The sequence below is a fragment of the Daktulosphaira vitifoliae genome, unplaced genomic scaffold (assembly GCF_025091365.1).
Source record: "Daktulosphaira vitifoliae isolate Bord-2020 unplaced genomic scaffold, ASM2509136v1 Scaffold_2, whole genome shotgun sequence".
Classification (NCBI taxonomy): Eukaryota; Metazoa; Arthropoda; class Insecta; order Hemiptera; family Phylloxeridae; genus Daktulosphaira; species Daktulosphaira vitifoliae.
This window is the reverse complement of record NW_026099573.1, coordinates 27,001,121-27,007,133: the sequence shown is the minus strand read 5'-3', so window position 1 is coordinate 27,007,133 and position 6,013 is coordinate 27,001,121.

Below are 6,013 nucleotides of genomic sequence, written 5' to 3'. Positions count from 1 at the left end.
CTCAGCATTGATTGCTCACGATTTATCCTTCCTAATAATATTACCACTAAACTAATTTTATAAAAAAAATTTTGATAATGACCCTTCTTCATTTAAAATTTCTGGGCACGCTTCTGAATAAAAAAGGTACTAAGTTACAAAAACTAAATTTTTCAGAAGTAAAAAAACCGTTTATATATTCTGCGTAGACTCATTAGAAGCGCCTTTTTGTTTTCAACTTTATTTTTGTTCTATACAAAAATTTGACTTTTTCACCAAATTATTTATATTTGTATTTACTACATTTTTTTAGGAAGTATTTTTTTTTTTTTACTTTGTACCTTTTCCGTGTTATTGACTCAATTATATACACATATATTTTTTTAACCTGTAGTNATTGCCTCAATTATATACACATATATTTTTTTAACCTGTAGTATTCCAACTATAATTATTGAAACCAAAATATAATACTATGTTTAAAGTTAAATACACTTAATACACCCTGATGACATTGCACACTTACAATGTTAAAGATAAGATTTTTAAAAAGTGCAATGATTTATACAATAATATATTTTAATAATACTAATAATGAATGTATTATACTAAAAATACTTTCAATTTTTTCAATATTATAGAAGAATAGTGATACCTACTTGGGATGCTAATATCATACTAGGTAGTATTAAACAACCAAAACATCCCTTTAATCGCCTATGAAAGTACATATAATATAAAATGAAATTTAATGCCCTAATATTACTCTTATATGTTTCACAATGATCTAGTGCAATAGTAGTCTATTTCTTAAAAAATATTAATTATACTTATAAAATAACAAAATTAAACTATACGATTAAAGCAATATCTCAAGATCTTGTGAAATATGTAAACATAAATATCACACTATATGCCGTATAGCAAATATTAAGAGGTTTTTAACTTTTTCATTATTTTTTACACGTATAAAACAGTTGTATTTTTTCATATTTGAGCTTCTATTCATTTTAAATTAATGTGAATAAATAGACTAACTTGTCATTTGAAACAATATTATTCGGCTGAAAGTCTAAAAATAATATATCCATAAAGTGCCAATTTCGTAATAGTTTCCTACTGTCTATTTCTTCACTGTTATACCAAAATAAATAATTTTACTTTATGACAAAGGAACAATTAAAATAATCAATTGCGCCGGCGTAATCAATTTTTTTGAATATTTTAAAAATAATTAAATGCAAAATAGCAATCCGATTCTATTGTTATTGATGGTAATATGAACAATTCTTATATAAAGCCTGATGACGTTAAATGTAAAATAGTTCTTATTAATTTTTATTAATAAAGCATAATTAAATTATGTTTGCTGAATTGTTTTGTCAAACTTCAATTTTTTATGACATTTCCAGAAGTGCAAAGTTAACTTTTCAATAAACTAGCAAGTTCTATGAAACTTTTATAAAATATCTGACATAAGTAATTAAATTTAATAATCAAACTTAAAGGACTTTTCTATTAGTATTAAATTTTTTTATAGTATTTTTAAAAAATTATTAAAAGAATAATTTAGACAAAATTACTGCAACATTAGAAAATAAAAAAACCGCTATTCATATACAGAATGTTCAGTAAGTCAGGAAACGGGTTTCTATTGTTCTCATTGTTTGTAACAATTGACCTGTTTCCTTACTTACTGAACACTCTGTATGTTTAAAGTTTGTAATAAGCAAATAGAACTGGTGTAAACTCCTAATATTTTTCAATAAAGGACCAAAGAAATTTTTATATTGCAAATACTGTGACCCTTAGCTGTATATATACGATTCTAAAAGATAGGCGGGACAGTGCCTCGGCACTACCTAAAATTTCGAAAGGTGAATAATTTTTAAGTTTTTGTTCAAGTATTAAGGCATACATTTTTTCGAGGCACTGCCAGAAATTATAGTCTACGCATGTCTATGCTCTATAGTCTAGAAATTTGATTAAGATAGACAAGTTTTTTATTTACTATCACTACTATTGATTTTATAAGCCTTGCGCTATTTAATAATACTATGTATAATGCCGAACAGATCAAACTTACAGCTCTTCTTTTAACTTTTAGTACAATATAACATTACTTATAACATTTTGATGTAAATATTTTTAGATAATATGCATTTTTAACTACATAATAATCATATTTTTATTAATTGTTGTTAACAATAAACATTTTAAAATAACCAGTTTTTAGCATCATTTTTACAAAAAAAATTTGACGGATAAATAATAATTTAAGGGCGTATAATTAATGAGTTACAATAATTTTATTACATTAAGTGGGTATGTAACGCGATGGAGTTTGCATTATATCAATACACCAGTACGAGTTGTACCCAGCGATTAAAATTACAACAAAATATTAATTGAATCAAAAGTTATCAGAGTAATCTTTTAGATCTATTCCGCCTGTGCAGCGTGTTCATGTATCATAAATCACTTAAATAAAAGGTAATAGTAATATTGAGAAATTTTAATTTAGTTTTTTAGGTACACGTTTTTCTCAATTTGTCAATAATAAAATATTTCTTATATATTTTTTTAATAAAAAATTATGTAATTAAGAAAATGACTGATCAATAACAACTTCTGAATTAGAATTTTGAATGTTATTGATATTTTTTTTATCTAGACAAGAAGAAGAGTATGACCGGAAATGAGTAGTGATAAAAATAACAATATTTCCAGTCATTACTAAAACATGCTAATAAATTCCAAAATATTAGCCAAAAAGTTTTTATCGAATAGTCATTTACTTAATTATATCATTATCAATTAAATAAGCTAGTTAATTATATATGTTGCCATTTGAAAAAATATAGTCGTCATTCTCATAAGGTATAAAGAATAACAAAAAAATATTTCATATTTAGTAAATCAAGAAAAATATGTATTTAAAAGAAATAAAAAAATATAATAATATTATACAGGGTGATTGACTAACTATGCCTCACGAATTTTCTTTAAAAATATTAGTATTATCGTATATGTAATTATTTTATTTGTTATAAATCTTTGTTGAGCTACTTGACAAGAAAAATGAAGATTCAATCTTCATCCCTCAACCCTTAAATCAATATCAACTTTAGTTTTTCAAATAGCAACCCAGTTTTTTTTTTTATTAATCTTGTTAATAATAAAAAAAAAAATTTTCTCAAAAAAAAAAAATCAATTTTAATAAATTCTAAGCGAGATATTACTATTTAAAGTTTAAGGGATTTAACAAATAAAACAGTAGTCGGGTAAATATAGTATCGTTATTATTTAGTGTACCGATAAGAAGTGGTAGCGCTTATCGATTTACGATCCATAACGTTCTCGTCTGTAATGATTTTTTCTTAATAAACCCTAAACTTTAGAGAGCCGTGGAGCGCTTAATATTTAATAAAATAAAATATTTTTTTTACAAAACATTTTTTTTTTTTTAAACTAAATCTAATGGTATAAAAAAAAATAGTGTTGCCATTTGAAAATATGAAGTTGACACTATTTTTAAGCAAAAGGGATGGTGGTAAAAATTTAAATTTTCTAAACAGCTCATCAAAGATCCATAATGATTAAAAAAAAAAAATTGTTTATAACTCTTATATTTTCAGAGATAATTCGTGAGGCATAGTTAGTCAATCACCCTGTATTTATTTTTGGATTAATTAAGTGGTTTATGATAAATGAATCATTCTGTAGATTTGTATATTTAAGATATCTATAAATTCTCTGAGAGAAGTTGATCATTAAAATCTTGAGTAGCATATCTTAATTAGAGAGAAGAAATGAAGTGTGAAAAAGCTTCGTTTAGATCTGAAATTTTAAGTTAGTGTGATTAAAGAGAATATTGGTATAAATGAAACAAATTAATAATAACTGGGCTCGAATAAATTGGTGGTATGAGCAGCTAAGAAAAAAATAAAATGAGACTAAAGATATAAATTCTCAGAAAAAGTGAAAATTAAAATAATAATATTAGTTTTTTTATTTGTACAGCACTACCCAAATCTCTTCTTTAAGTAACACAATACGTATATTACGTATAATTCATTATTTAAATGTAGTTGAAAGAATTATTTCCTTATCTTCTTTCAGCAAAAATAATTTCTGATTTTAAATTAAAATTTAACTCATGCTGACCTACAACATAAAATGTAATTCTATACAAATAAATTATCATCAGTAACTTAAAACTTAGACAAAATATCTTTAAGTGTTACTTACGAGTGAAGATATATATATACATATAATTTCTTCTCTTTTTTTAATTTATGTAATATATCCTTTAAAGTGTATTAATTATAAAATTGGAGCTAACTCGGAAAATTTTTTAATCTTGGGAAATATTGTACTTGTTCACTTTTAAATTTTTTAATAGCCTTTTTTAATTAGTAATTTTTTTCTTATATTTTAAATATATAAGCACCTAAAAATTTTGTTCTAAGATAGTTACCCAAATTACCCTAAATCGACGTTGGATTGCATAAAGTCTTACAACAAAAAAAATGTATTTAAAATAAAAAAGTGCAGACACTGATTAAATGTTTTTGTGTTATTTAAATTTATTTTCAACTGAAATGAACAAACTTATTTCTGTTAAGAAAATGTTGCATTTTAATAGAAATAAATTTTAATCTAAAAAATCTGGTTGGAATTTTTCTGTTTAAAAGACGTGTCCATCTAATAGTGGGCTCGTTGACAGATGGCTTAACTGTAATTTTTTATAAATAATATATTTATATTTCATATTAATATCATAAATTAGAGTAAAACCGTATACGTTAAAATATCCCAAATCGTATCTAGTTGAAGACATTGACCTAAAAAATTCTGGACAATGTCTCGTTCTCTGTATATGGAGGAAATCTCCAAAAAAAATACCAATTTTAAAATCGTTAATTTGATATTTTTCTTCTTAAACTGTCAATTTTTTTTTTTTTGTATGTAGAAACTTTAGGTAATTCCTTTTTATTTGATATAAATTTTTGAAAAATCTAACTACTTACTATTTATTCATCTTAATTTTTGAAAATGTTATGGAAATATTTCATCCTTTTAACATGTGTTAATTTAAAGCTTATATCATGCAATATAAATGAAAAAAAAAATTATCCCAATGATTTATCTTTTATGAGCAAATGGCCGTCGAAGTTGAACAAATTTATTAAATATTTTTTCATATATTACTTATATATCATAAAACTTGTAAGCAGGATTTAAATAAGGAAATAGGAGTTCATTTTGCTTTTGAAATAATTCATCAATTTCTTAAAATTAAACATTATCTACAGATATGTATCGAAGCAATTCTTATGATAGTAATTTTAATCACTGTCAGATATCTATACTAGTCCCAACCACGTCCTATGCTACCGTTTTTTTTTTTTTTTTTTTATAATTATTCAGATATTCAGAGATTCGGTGTCATTATGATTTATATTATTATTTAAAGGAACTGTAAATTATTTTTTGTCTTTTTTTTATGTAACTTCTTCCAAATGGATGATATCTACTACAATACAAGTTGAAATAAGGTCTCTATTTTACGTGGAATTTTACGTTGAAGAGTAAAAATTATCTCTTTTGGATTATGGTTTACTTTATAGTTTAATGAAAAATATAATCCATTGAAATTCATGATCTACTAATTACTGTTAACAATTATAAAAGGGAAAATAAATTAAAAAATTAAATATTTACTTTATAACCATTCAATTGATTTATTTAAAGTTAGTGTTTATTATGTTTCTACCCATTATCGTTGCTTATACTGAAAATGGAATATTTATATGTAACACAAACCAGTAGTCATCATATATACAGTTATTGAATTGCACTCCATAGTTGATAATAATTTAATATTAAAATAATGGAAAAAAAGATAATGCCACTAGAAATAATTCCTATTTGTTTGTTGAAATTCGTATTATTAATCAAAACTAGAATGTTTTAGAGTGTTTACTTTATTTATAAAATTATGTGTTTTATGTAGATGTATATATACACA